Source organism: Ambystoma mexicanum, chromosome 1p (genome assembly GCF_040938575.1).
Source record: "Ambystoma mexicanum isolate Mex_15411 chromosome 1p, UKY_AmexF1_1, whole genome shotgun sequence".
Taxonomy (NCBI): Eukaryota; Metazoa; Chordata; class Amphibia; order Caudata; family Ambystomatidae; genus Ambystoma; species Ambystoma mexicanum.
Genome location: NC_090921.1, coordinates 276,691,272 through 276,705,607, shown reverse-complemented (window position 1 = coordinate 276,705,607; position 14,336 = coordinate 276,691,272). Strand labels below are relative to the sequence as shown.

Here is a 14,336-nt window from a genome sequence, read left to right as displayed (position 1 = left end):
TAGGGATGTGTGTTACAGATACTGCACAACCTGCTTTTAAGCTTAGGGATGTTGAAGGCGCTGGTTGTGCTGGGGGGTGTGGAATCTGATGTTTTGGATACTATGGGAGGTTTTAGTTGACAGAGTGCACTTTTTGGTGGGGGGGTGGGCGGGGGTGAGGCTGCTGCGGGGGCGGGAGGAATGCATGGTCCAATTGATCCTCTTAAATGGTTGACCACACTCAACATACTAATGGTCAGCAGACTGGCCGACTGTCCTTGCTGACCTGGAATGTGAACGGTCTTGGCTCAAGCATTAAACGAAAATTAATACTACAATACCTCAATAGACACTCCCCAGATGTGGCCTACCTTACGGAGACTCATTTGGTGGGGACAGAATGCGGGTTTTTCAGGAGGTCCAATTATCCGCAGTCATACCTGGTGGGATTTTCAAGAGGTGCTAGAGGCGCAATGATACTTTTTCACAAGTGCATCCCCCTACAGGTCAAAAGGGTCCGCGCCGACCCTAGTGGTCGATATGTAGTAGTGCTGGGCGACATATGGGGAGAACGATGGGGCTTTCACTCACGAGAATCCTTTTCCAAGAGCTTCAATCGGTGCTATGGGAGGAGAGGGCAGGTGTGTGGGCCCTGGGAGGGGACTTTATCGATGTAATGGAGGCAGTTGTGGACAGGTCACACAGGGGGGCAGCGTGCCGTTCGGGCCAGACTACACTTCATAGGTTCGCTGATTCCATGGGGCTACTAGACACCTGGCGGACCCTACACAGAAAGGAGCTGGGGTTTTTATTCTACTCACATGCACACAAAATAATGTCCAGAATCGATTATCTCTTTATCCCTCAGAGCTCATTCCATAGACTTATATCCCCGACTCTCCTGGCTAAGGGTATTTCGGATCACTCTCCCCTATTAGTGACCCTGAAGAGCAGTCATCAGAAATCAGACGTCACTTGGTGGCTGAACTCCTATTACTTGGGGCTCCCGGAAATAGCAGAAGGGCTGACGAATAAGTCTAATGAATATTTTGAACTTAACGTAGGCACGGTGGACTGTCCTATTACGAACTGGGAAGCATATAAATCGGTTTTACGGGGAGAGGCTATCTCTCTGGTGACCGCCCATAGGCGGAATCACAAACAGGAGCTCATGGAGGCGGAGGGAAGGGTGGCCGACCTGGAGGCTCATTTCTTAGAAGTAGGTACGGAGGCCCTGCAGGAGGCCCTTGAAACTGCACAGGAAACCTTAAGAAACTTGGCCCTGGATAACGCTCGGACTGCCCACTGGTCGACCCAGAGCCAGATTTATGAACGGGGGGACAAGGCGGGGAAAACTTTGGCCTGGCTGGAGAGAAAGGAACAACGTAAAGGGTGGGTTTGAATGATTCAATTGCCAAATGGGGAGCAGGTGATGGAAGATTCCAATATAGCGGAGGCCTTTGCCACCTATTATGAGCGCCTATATTCCCCACCGAGTGGGAGTTCTGTGATTGGTCATCCAAAACTTCCTAGACTCGGTTGTACTTCAGCGCCTCACCACGCAACAGAAGCTCTTGACCTGGAGCTGACGGAGGAATAAGTGCAGTCGTTGCTCATGCAGCTCCAACCCGAGAAAACTCCGGGACCCAACGGGTTCCCAGTGGAAACTTGGAAGCGCATTGGCGGTTTACAAATCACGCATATGCACCGTATGTTCCTCCGGTGTAGAGATGTGGGTGCCTTTCCCTCGGACCTTAGGGAGTCTTGCATAGTGGTACTGCCTGTGATGCTGGAAATGCATCGGAGGGACAGGGCCTCCATATCCTTGTCCTTTACTGCTTTTTATTGTGTGTTCTGTTGTGTTTTCCATGCAGGAGTTCATGTGGGACTCCTGGCGGTGCAGCTCTCTCTTTTGGTTTGGTGAACAGACCCATGGGATACCCTTATGGGACCATGGGTAGGGGTGCAGCCCTGTACCCCTAGTGTATGTTTTTGGGCACCTGTGTGTGACCCACAGAGCAGGGTATGGGCTGGTGGCAGCTCCGTGCAGAAATGACTAGTGCCCTGAGCGTCCTCCATTTTTGGATGCCCAGACCCTGTCATTGGAATCGGTAGATTCCTAATGGAGACAAAATGGCCCCCCTGGCCTCTTGCCTTCCATCACCTGTTACCTTGATCTTCCTGAAGTCGCGGGAAGCCCTGCCTCTGTCCCTTCCCACTGACTGCCTGTTGGGTAGAAGTTCCATATATGGTAGTGTGGGGAAGTGCCGACCAGACTGGCTGGAGCCTTCTCAACGACCATATGCTGTGGGAACGCCTGTGGGTGGGACCTGGGTGAATAGAGTCTGTGACGAATACGCATTCTATGTTGTGGGTGTCTAGTATCTGGTGTTTGACACAATGACTGAGACAGCCCTGCCCGAAACTGGTATGAATGCAGTATGGAGTGTTGAATGGCTCGGTACTTGTCCCAATACACATAACTTGTTGTGAGTGTCTGGAGAGAAGTGAATGGCCTGAATGCACTGTGTGCCTGATTGGCTGCCTGCCTGCATGCATGCCCTTAGTCGTGATTGGATGCTTGAGTGTGATCCAGCGGAATGAATGGGAGATCAACAGTATATCTGGGGACCTCTCACTGCTAGGAATCGTGTTCTTAAGCTGAAGTCCACTACGACGAGTAACTGGAGTAACTGAAGCTTGACCTTGAAGCCCTGCTGGATGAGAAGAATTGCTGTTGCTCTCCTTCACAATCTGAAAGCTGCTGTGCCTCCAAGGACTGACCCAGAGAGGACCTGGTAAGGCGCCCTCTTCCCGAGCTACGAGGGACCATTGTGCACCAGCAGATCTTTGCCAAAGCTCCTTGGTAGACAGACCTTCGACAGGCTGCCGACCCGAGAAGGGGACCACTGCAGAATCACAAGGAGAAGCGCCCGGACTATAGGACTATTGTCCGCCACCGTCGACGACTGTTGTCGCCGACTGGAGCCGCGTGCTCCTGTTTGCCTATGAACTTCATTGATCCAAGGACGCTCTTGTCTGCATCGTCGCCCCTGTATCCTGCTGGAGAAGGCCTGACCGTCGACGCGCCGAGGAGTATCCGCCGGTGGGTTTCCCGCCACTCAAAGACCACAAAGACGCCGACGACTCAATGCCCTTGCTGGGCCACAGTTCTTCAAACTATTTGCGGTCCAGAACTATCAACATCAAGGTGCTCCGCACGCCTCTTCCTTGCAGGACGTTTACGCTTCCCTGTCAACGAGCACCGCTAGGAATGAAGCTGCCATTTCACCGCCGTAGCTCACCCTGTTCTCCGTCGGACGTTCGACAACCCGTGATTCCTGCCTTAAAGGGAGGGCACTCAAGAAGGGCCGTTGATTCCCTGACGAGGAAAGCTACAACGCCAGGTACTTTGGGGTTGCAGAACTATTAGGAAGTCTAGCATGAACAATATATGGACTGGGCTTGTATCTTTATTCTACAGGTTGCCCAGGTGGGGGGATCTCCACACAAAGCTTTGTTTAACGGTAGTGACCAGCACTCTGCCAATTGTTCAACCATCCTTCTTTCCTTCCTCTCTCTACTGCTGGTTTCCTCTTTATTGATCTGTGTGACATTTTGACCAAATAGTTGATGCACTTTAATGAGATCTAATAATCGTTGTAGTACCACTTTAGAACTGTACATATTTACCATTGTTGATTTTCCGAGGACACAGTGCGTTATCGTGATATTGCAAATACCTTTGAATATTAATTATATAAATACTGTGTTTTAACCGATACAGTGTGCGTACATTCCTTTGTGGGTGCTTGGGGACTACACTGTACTTAAGAACCAGCCCGCATCACCTCCTGAGAAGCTAGGCCTTGATTGCTCGTCCATTGCTACCACAATAGAGAATCTTGGCTGGGATCCTCTGCGCCTCTCCTCTACCATATAGAGAGCGGAAGTACAGACACCCCCCTCCGGTGTCTTTACACTGTCCAAATAGGGTCGACCCCCAGAGCAATGTGCCTCATACAGGCCCATCTCACTTATCAACGGGGAAGTGAACATTTTAGCCCGGGCCCTAGCTAACAGACTACTAAGAGTGATAGAGTCCCTAGTCCACCCCGACCAATGCGGATTCATGCCCGATAAATCCACCCGCATGAATCTACGCAGGCTCCAGCTCGCTCTGGATGGTGCCCCTGTTATCTCTGACTCGCTTGCCCTGCTGGCGGTTGATTTTGAAAAAGCGTTCGACTCAGTGGGGTGGGACGCTCTGTGGGACATCTTAGAATGAATGAACTTCGGGCAGGGCTTTCTTTCGTGGACCTAGCTTCTCTATGCATCTCCCGTTGCAAGAGTTTGGGTGAATGGTAGACGGTCTAAAATATTTCCACTAAGGCGTGGGACCAGACAGGGCTGTCCCTTCTCTCCCCAGTTGTTCCTTCTCGCTATAGAACCGCTCTCGATTAGGCTCTGCGAAGATGAGCAGTGGTCGGGATTCGTATGGCCCTGGGGTGGAAAAGACCGGGTTTCATTATTTGCTGACGATCTCCTTCTTTACCTCAGCAAACCGATGTCCTCTTGCCCGGTGGTGCCTCAAATTCTTGCGGACTACCAACGATATTCCAGCCTTAAAGTAAACACCCAAAAAACTGTGTTCTTTCCAATTCAGGGCAGAGCGGACACGATTCCCGACCCCTGTCCGTACACGGTTCAATCCACAGTTTTAAATATCTATGTATACAAATCAGTCCCTCCCTGGAGTATTATCTCCAACTGAACTTGCAGCCAGCCCTTGATGTGCTCGCAGCAGACATCCCCCATTGGCAATCTTTACCACTGTCTTTGATGGGCAGGGCCGCGCTATTCAAAATGTTATCACTTCCGAGACTGTTGTATGTCCTACAGTGCGCTCCATTGCCCATCCCCTCAGATACCTTCATAGCTATAGGCAGGCATATACGAGCACTCCTTTGGAAGGGGAAACAACCCAGAATAGCTCTTAAAAAACTACAATGCTCCATCTGGGAGGGGGGAATTCGACATCCATGTATTTGCACATATTATCTAGCGGCACAGACAGTGGCAGTAAATGATTGGCTACATGGGAACACGGAGCGTCCCCATATCAAGAGGGAACTAGCAGTTATGCATCCAAGATCCCCTCTCCAGGTCCTATACGCTTCCCGAGATACCCTACCCGAAACCCTGCGTATGTCATTACATGTTCGATATATATGGGAGGAAGCACATAAACACATTGGCTGGGGCTCTCGGCCCACACTGGCTCAACCCCTATGGCATAATGCGTATCTCTCGGAAATCCAAAAGATGGGGACGCGTGGTCGAGTTTGACACTCTTAGAGAGCGTTTCGACCTGAGGCCAAGTGAACACTTCGGGTACAGGCAACTAGTACACGCCTTAAGCGCTCAATTTGTGGACTTGGGTGAAGTCCCGCCCTGTTCCCCTTTGGAGACCAACGTCCTTGTGGAACGCATCCCCTCCAGGGTTACCTCCACGCTGTATCAGATCCTTAACTCCTTTGGCACTCAAGAACTAATCGCACTGAAGCAAAGATGGAAGAGGGACATGGGGGAGCTGGCACAGGAGGAATGGGTGGAAGCGTTGATGTTTCCGTGTGAGATTAGCATAGATGCGAAATTCTGCCGGATCCAGCTCAAGGTACTGCATCGATCCTACTATTCCCGCACCATGGTGCTAAATGGGGGTGGGGGGTGGCTATGGAATCCTGTCTTAGATGTAAGCACGCAAAAGGAACCTTCTTCCATACAGTCTTGGAATGTGATGTGGTACAGACTTTCTGGGGGGGATGTACGCGCATAATATCGGAGACGGTGGGATTGCATGTACCGCTAGACCCAAAACTGATATTGCTGGTAATATGGGGAGAAATTAGTTTCAATAGGTATGAAAAATTGTTTGTGGCAGTAGCAGTGGGGGCAGGTAAAAGAGTGGTTGCTATGAACTGGGGGTCAGATGTGGCATTAAGCCTAACTCGATGGGCGAACAATGTCACCAGGTGCGCCTCCCTGGAGAGACGAATCTACACAGCAACAGGGTGTCCCAGCAAATTTGAAAAAGTCTGGGGAAAATGGATGGACAATCAATGAACCCCATTGCTCTGTGCCCCCCCTTTTTTTTTCTCTTTTCCTTTCTCACTGTTCCCCCACCCCCTCCGTCTTTGGCTGCCCCGGCTGCACTATGATTGTATGAACAATTGAGATAACTGCCTATTCTTACCTCACCTATTTGTTATATGCACTCGATCAAACTAATAAAGTGTGTTATAAAAAAAACAATGATTGCAACCTGATCGTGCTTTCACCTAAGTCATTGACCACCAGCCAACTAAAATAAAGTACCATCCATTAATTGTCCAGCAACTGAATCTGCATTAAAAGAGAGTCTTGCACTCCCCCCCACCCCCTCCTCGTTCAAGCTGGGGAAGATTGTGTATGTGCACCGGTTTGAAATTTGTGTGATGTGAAAAGTGTACAGGACAGGTACTCTCGAAGCACCCCTAAAGTGGTTTTGTAAAGCTGCCCCCCATAAAAAGCAAACTGCCTGGCATTCAAAGACTGTCATTTTATATTGTAATACTTTTGAATATAACTTCTGAAAATTACGGATGCTATACCCGTGAGGCAGCTCTGTTGTATTGCTTTCACGCCATTTATTTGAAAGAACATATATAGGGCTTGTTTACCCCCGCTTTCTGTTGCCTTTTCAGTTCACAGTAGAGCTAGTTGTGCCAGCCTTTATGCGCGGGGGACAGTATTCTAATTCCCTCCATGACTCGTCCTCTCCTCCATCTACGTTTAGTTTTTGTTCAACACTTTGGGAAAATCGCTACATGATTTAATATATACAAATGTAAGCTTCAGGGACTCAGGATTACTGCATGTCCTATTTATACTTATGTCACATTCTCTATATAGGTTGATGAAGTTCCTGGAAGGTTTTTTATTGCCCCTTCAATGCTGTTTGTGTTTTCCAACAATTTCCCCAAAGCAGTTAATTGAAGATAGTTTGCTTGAAAACTTTATTGAATGCTTACTAGGGCTAGTGATCACTGTCATACATTTTAGAAAATATCTTTTTTGATCGTTGTTAATGATGATCTGTGGTGAATGCTTGTCATGGTGATGTTTTTTTAGTTTTTTGTCTCTGATGATCGGACCAGTTCATTCTCGTTAGAAGTTGTGGAGCTTGGAGCTATTTTCGTGCTTTTCCTAATTTTTCAGCAGCCTTGTGTATCAGAGGACTGGCGTAGTAGCAGGATTTTTCTGAAATGGGCGTGAAAGGAGTGCTGTTAATTGCTTTGCTATTTGAAAGGGGGAAGTCACTTTATTCCCTTAAGGCAGTGGTCTTGAAGCATTTTTATGCTGAGTCCCCCATTGAGTAAATATATAGTTACCCGCCCGTCTGCCACAAATGCTTATATTTTCTATTAAAAACAGTCACCATAATCCTTCAAGCCCCCCCAATGCCGCAGTTCAGCATACAGAGGCCCCCTTTTCGTGGGTGGGGCGATTCCTTCCCTTCCCATTTCTAGTTCCACGCAATGACTGTTCTACTGATCAGTCTGATCGCTTCCAAACAGTCGCCAAGTAGGGGATAAATGCTCCTACTGGCTGCCCCTCTCTGGCTTTAACACTGTTGCTGCTCCAATGCCTCCACAATGTTCCACATATATATGTCCATGCCTTCCTCAGATAGGTGCACCGACCCTCTAATAATCTATCTACATGTATCAGGCCTTGGCGCGTGTGTGAGTAACCATGCCTCTGCAAAATTTACCAATGGCTTTTCCTTTTTTGCAGGATCTTTCCACTGCTCATGAGCGATGCACTAGTTCAGCTGTAGTACATAATTTGCATAATTTACGTCTTCTGGGGGGAGGGGTGGACTTCTGACCCTTTTGGAGGATAGTGACTGGCTCATATTAGCAAAGGTCTGCCTGCTGATTTGTTTTTTTGTAAAGCACACCAAGCCTTAAGGTGTAATAATTACTTTTTGTTCCCCCCAGTAAAGATCATTTTGGTTATGGGTTCTGTCCCTATATACCGGGTTCTATCCCTGCATGCCCTCCTATTTTCAGTCTCTAACATTTCCGGTACATGAACTCTCTAAAGTTGATATATACATTTTAAGAAACTGAAACAGGTGCTTGTCATTTAAAGGACACATATAAAATGACTCTGCAGCATTTTAGGTAGATGAGCTCTGCAGTTAAGAATGTATTACCTCTCCCGAACACCCACCTCTAATTTTATTAGCGAGCAGATGCAACTAGTTGAAGCCACAATGGGTGAAAGTCTTGGAGGAGGTTACCACGCTCCAAGAAGCGCTTCACTCACAAATCGGGACACCTCAGGCAGGAACATCCATAGCAAGCCCACTATAAACTAATGGTTTTGGGTAGAACGTGGTTCACAAATACTTGGAGCATACTAAATTTACTTTTTTTAAATTTCTTCTTTTAGGCAATAACTCAAATCATGGCACTCTTTAATGTGCTTTCCTTCGATTCTGAATTTGCGCCTTTGGCAATTCCTGGTGAAGTTAATTGTAAATGGCTGATAGCGGGTAGAAGAGAAATACGTGAAGAAAAAGATTTCAAGGCAGTAGTGCTTTTCTAGCCGGCAGGTAAGCAATGTATTTTTTATTTGTTCATCTATTTGATGTTTGGGGGAGGAGGGTACATCTGATGTCCCTACGCTGAGCCATTCGCTTTTTTCACACATACAGATACGTGCTGTACAATGCCCACCACTCTTTGACAGCATCTCTTTCCTCTTGAGTAACTCTCTAAAGTATAGATGGTCTACGTGATTTCTCTTAAGTTATTGACAACGCGCTACAGATTCAACGCCCTTGGGGACCGTAGTCCAGTTCAGAGTATGTGTGCAGCTAGACTAAGTTGTGGGTAGCTGCATGGGGAGGGGAGGGAAAGTGCCAAGGAACGCAAGAATAAGCAAAAGTCCAAGGGATCGGATCACGCTTAAGGGGGAGTCACTTACCCCAGTGTACAGCATAAGCAAAAAGTTTGTTGTATTGATAGTCACATTATGATAGTCACATTTTGAAGTTTCAACTTGCCTTCTTCATACCCACAGCCAAGAAACAGTTTATTAAGACACAGAATACATTTGACGAAATAATGAAAACCTATTGTGATGCAGAGGGACTAATTGAGGCCTTAAAAAGAAAGGCAGAGGAGAAAAAGCAGCTACTGGCTGAATCTGGGAAGTGCTGAAAAACCTAAAGAGTGTTGTGTGAACTACAAGAAGATGATGCAGTGAAAAGAACAAGAGTATTATATTGTAAAAGCTGATGGGTGGAATCTGACTATTCCCAAACTTATTAATGGCTGTTCACAAAAGTTGGAAAACCTAAGTCTTTTGGCAGGGATGGCTAGTGTTCTTCATTCCTCCTACATTCCTTCCTCAGAGCCCGCCTCTGTTACTTCACCTGGACAATTGAAAGACACAGCAGTAAATTGGAAGATGTCTCTGTGTAATGTTGCAGTTCCCAAAGATGTATGCGCAACAACTACAGAATATTGGACAATAAAGTAACAGTCAATTGTCTGCTACAAATGTTTTGTTGGACAGAACTAATTTGACAAGCTCAACTCTATTACCACGTCTTCTCAACAGTGTGTCCTTGTTACAGTATGACTGCCATGCCTGTTTGGACAGTGAAGTGATATCTACACGTTCCCACACACCTGCTCAATCATTCAGATTACAGTCTTTAAAAACAATGGATTTGGAACATCCCCACAACCGAGTTTGGTTGCTATGTCAGCTCCTGCTACTAATTGACAACGTAATTGTAGCTAACACGCTGCTCTGTGAAACTGAAGATGCAAGGGCTCTTGTGTGTAGAACTTTATAGCTGATGTGGTAAATTTGTAGGTTGGTGCCCACCTGTAAATGGTTCATGTTTTGGTACTGATTTCTTTGGGGGGCGTCAGATAGTGTTTTCTTGGGTGTGGTGAATGCTCACACTAATTGCTAGCTGCTCATAGTGATATTGGGTGAAGTGATCGGCAGTCTGTCATGCTGGTAGAACTTTAACGGATTCTGTTTAGGTCACTGAAAGTGTGTATTTTAATGTAATGATTTGTAACTGTGGGAGTTTGTTGGGTGTGATGCCATGTTAGCTAGAGGTGAGAACTGAAATGAGGGAGTTTACAGGTTGGTTCGTGACATTGTGGGGTGGATTTGTAGTTTTGTGTACTAAATCGGCAAACCTTAGTTAATGACATTTGAGTGCTCTAGCAAAGATGGAAAGTGATGGCTGCAAATTCCCTTGAGGTTTTCCAGTACAATGTCCATAAGTCTAACTAGTCTCACCTGATAGTAATACCATCTGTCGTATACACAAGGAATCAAAACCTTTTTCCTAAATCATTTAGAAGCAAAATGAAATAACTCCTCCTGAAGTTGTCTGCAATAATCGTTCACAATTCCAAACCCATCCTAAAGTTGTCACGGGGTCATCCAGGAGTAATCCCCCCACCCATCCTGAAGTTGTCACAGGGTAATCCTGGAGTAATCCCCCACCCATCCTGAAGTTGTCATGGGGTCCCCCTGGACTAATCCCCCCAACCATCCTGAAGTCATTTGGGTCATCCTGGAGCAATCCCCACCCATGCTGAAGTTGTCATGAAGTCATCCTGGAGTAATCCCTACCCATCCTGAAGTTGTCATGGGGTCATCCTGGAGTAATACAAGAACATTACTGGAAGTAATCAGAACTCACTGTGGAGTCGTTTTTGTGATAACACATGAGTCATCTCATTTAAATATTTGGCCCTATACACATACTTCAGGTAGGATTTGCATGATCTCCCTGAACTAGCCATGCATGACTCTAGGACGGAGTCACCGAATGACTCCACAATGATTCCAGGAAGATTTTCCTTTTTGCCTTAGGCAGTGCCTGTGGGATGGTGGTTCAGTGCCCTCCCAAATTGCAATCCTTATGCAGTCCATGAAGCCTGCTTTGGTGCGCTACCGAATTACACAGTGACATAACCCCCATACTGGGCCCCCCTGCTTAAGGTTCCCAAGTGATACTGTGTCACTAGGGACACCCCATTCCAGACCATTACTTAGTAGCCCATTAGATTAAACCAACGGAACCAAACACTGCTAGTTCCAGTATGTCATACCTGGAGAAATGGAAGTCCGAGATTGTCATCTGGTGCAGTCAGCCCTGGTTCTGAGAATTCCCAAATGAGTTAATAACGGTACCATTGCAGAAGAATCTTGCTTCCACTGTGGACACAGCAGTATAGTGCTCTTGTCTGGAGACCCTTGATTCTGTGCACTGGCAAACTACACCGATATATAGCACCGTGCGCCACAGAACACAGCTTTTGTGTGCTCCAAAATGATATTGTATTGCACAGTATGTAGATAGAATAGGTGTCTAGTGATGAGTTCGTCTTTTATAAAGCAAGGACCAGTCTCTAGGCGCGGCAACGGGATTCGAAAATAAGTTGCTCTGCGCGGTCTTGCTGCCCCACAGCTATCCTCCTGGCCCTGACCTCGGAAACAGATCCCCCTCTCACAGGAAGCCCCAATAACCCTCTGCACCCCCGGGCCCAGGAGATTCACTGTATCCTCCCACCCTCCTTTCCATTTCTGGAGCACGGTCTGTACATCTATGTCTTCCACAAACCCCCTTCTGCACCTCCTCCCCCTTTACTGGCCTAGCACCAACGCACTTCAGATACATTCACCCTGGAGTAGCATTGCAGTGTGGGGGGACCCCCATTACAGCCAGGAAGGGTTGATTCGTACACTGGAGACGGAGGGTACAACAAGGCAAACCCGGGTTTCGGCTGGTACGATCCTATACCGTGGGGAGTGGCGGTACTGCAGTGGTCTTTGCTGCCTCAAGGAATAGGTGCAGATGGACTTGCTCACCAATTTGCTATCCATGTCTATGCCAGGACAGGTGTAACCTGGAGACAGGCATATTTAGAGAGGGAAGGTGGCGAATGCCTGGCCACTCACCTCTTCACTCTCCGTGCAGGTCGGACTAACTGGGGCTGGGTGGGGCCCGGGATTTTTAAAGAGCCAGGGGCATGGGGTTGGAGCTCAGACTTCCGATGTGTCCCGTTTCAGCCCTCGCCACACCTGAGAGTTGAGCTGACCAATGACTATGTACTAGACCTCTGGGCACCTGATCTGCTTCAATCCTGTGTCTGGCCCGCTTCTGCTTACGGGTAGGCCCATCACAGCACTGGCGCCCCGCCTCTGTCCTGTTTGTGGCGCCCCTCTGCTTGGCCATACCCTGGCTACCACCACACATCTGACCTCCTCCTGCTAGCAGGCCGCACCTCGCGCAGCTGGCAGTGTACTCCTGGGTCTGATACTCTCACCCCTGCCTTCTTTCTGGCCCTGCTCTCTCACGTCAGCTTTTACCCCAGGTCAGAACTATCCAGATATTTTGTTTCTTTTCTGAATTGAGGCCTCTCTCACCTACCCTTTTCCTGTGCCAGACCCTCTCACACATCCCCTTATCCCGGATCAGACACCCACACAACTGTTCCCTTCTCAGCCCCCTCCGCCCATTGGACCTGTCTCTGAAAAGACAGACACCCACACATATGTCCTGTTCCAGGCATGACCCCCTCACACCTTCCTCTACTATGTCAAAACCCTGCACCTGCTCTGGCCAATGACCAGGCTCTCTCTCACGTTCCCATCAATGTCTGCCCTTGGTCAATCCCTCTCAAAGCCTGTTACTGTAACACACAATCGCAAATATACATCTGGCAGGTAGTCCCTGATAGTCCGGGGCAATGCTTCAATCTTGAATTTCTTCATAGTAGCCTTGAATTAACTTGCTATTGTGTCCCATCTAGTGGTGTTTGCTCCTGTCCCAGGTGATTGAGGTGGTCTCTCCGGGGGCAGCAACTCTCTTCTGGTGGCCTCTGTGCCCCTTGTGCCTTTGACCCACCTGTCTGTGACGTCCTAGAGAGGGCTGCACAGCGTGCTGCGGGGCACGGTTCAGCCACTTTCCCGGTGGTGCGTGTCACTGTACCTCTGCCAGTGCGACATACTCACTGGTGGGCGTGGAGGGTCCGGCCCGGGGAAGAACCAGTATGTACGCCCCCTCCCTGCCTTCTCATGGGCTGTTCTTCAGTCGGCAGTGTTCAGTGTTCTGGGAGTTATTTATTTTTCGGTGGCATGCAAAAGTCGGTCTTTTGGATTATTGTTGTGTGCTCTGCAATATTTGATGTTCTGGGTTATTATTCGGCGTGCTGTGCTATTGCTCTGTGCCCTGATGTATTTGGTGTTCTCTGTTCTGGATTATCGTTCTGTGCTCTAGGTAGCCCCACATTCTGCATTTTACTTCTGTGTTTCCTATAATAGTGCTCTGGGTTATTGTTCTGTGTTAGGGGTTATTTTCAGTGCTCTGGGTTATTGTTCGCTGTTCTGGGTTATTGTTATGTGCTGGGGGTGGTTTTCAGTGTTCTGGGTTATTGTTATGTGCTGGGGGTGGTTTTCAGTGTTCTGGGTTATTGCTGCGTCCTGCTATGGTCACTGTTCCAAGTTCTTGTTTCCTGTCTCCTATAATAGTCAGTGCTCTGGGTTATTTTTCTGCACTGCGGTGATTTTCAGTGTTCTGGGTTATTACTGCACACGTCTATGGTCACTGTTTCGAGTTCTTGTTCCCTGTATCCTATAATAGTGCTCTGGGTTATTGTTCTGTGTTGGGGATGATTTTCTGTGTTCTGGGTTATTGTTCGCTTTCCTGGTTTATTGCTTCATTTTGCTGTAGTCGCTGTTATAAGTTCTTGTTCCCTGTCTCCTACAATAGTGTTGGTGAGGTCTGCTATGCCAGAGGTCTGGGGGTTATTGCGAGTTTACCCGTTAGGCTCCCAAGGGCCCAACAACCCTATCCTCAGAACAAACGGAGGACTCAGCCATGGGCAAGTTAGACTGTCATTTATTACAAAAACCAACAGGGATCATACAGGACATTAAAAAATCTCCACAGTCACTGCTCCCAAACCTGTGTCAACCATTTCTGTGGCAGTGTCATCACAACATGGGCCCCTCCCTGAAAAACCTATCCCACTTTTTGGTAGGATGTTTGGAGTGGTATACAGTATAGATTACCCCTATGGATCTTACTCAGTTGGCCCTCACATGTCCAGTGGCTGGCCTGCCCCTTACCCAAGAAACTATCACATTGTAACAGGGTTACCATTGGCCCTTGCCCCCTGCCATCCACCCCTGGATTTCTATCCCTTGATTGGCTGGAACTGGTCTCCCCAGGCCTGGGACCCAGCTCTGTTCTCAGCGCTCTG

The 14,336-nt window shown here is 48.0% G+C and overlaps 1 long non-coding RNA gene across 2 annotated transcripts in view; it reads left to right on the top strand.

Moving 5' to 3' along the window:
- Positions 1-9,882, top strand: part of LOC138568935 (uncharacterized) — a 352,395-nt gene extending 342,513 nt beyond the window's left edge. For both annotated transcript variants that reach the window (XR_011303015.1, XR_011303012.1), the window contains 2 exons: positions 8,482-8,644; positions 9,115-9,882. This is a non-coding gene — a long non-coding RNA (uncharacterized lncRNA). The remainder of the gene's footprint in view (positions 1-8,481; positions 8,645-9,114) is intronic.
- The last annotated feature ends 4,454 nt before the right edge of the window (positions 9,883-14,336 follow it).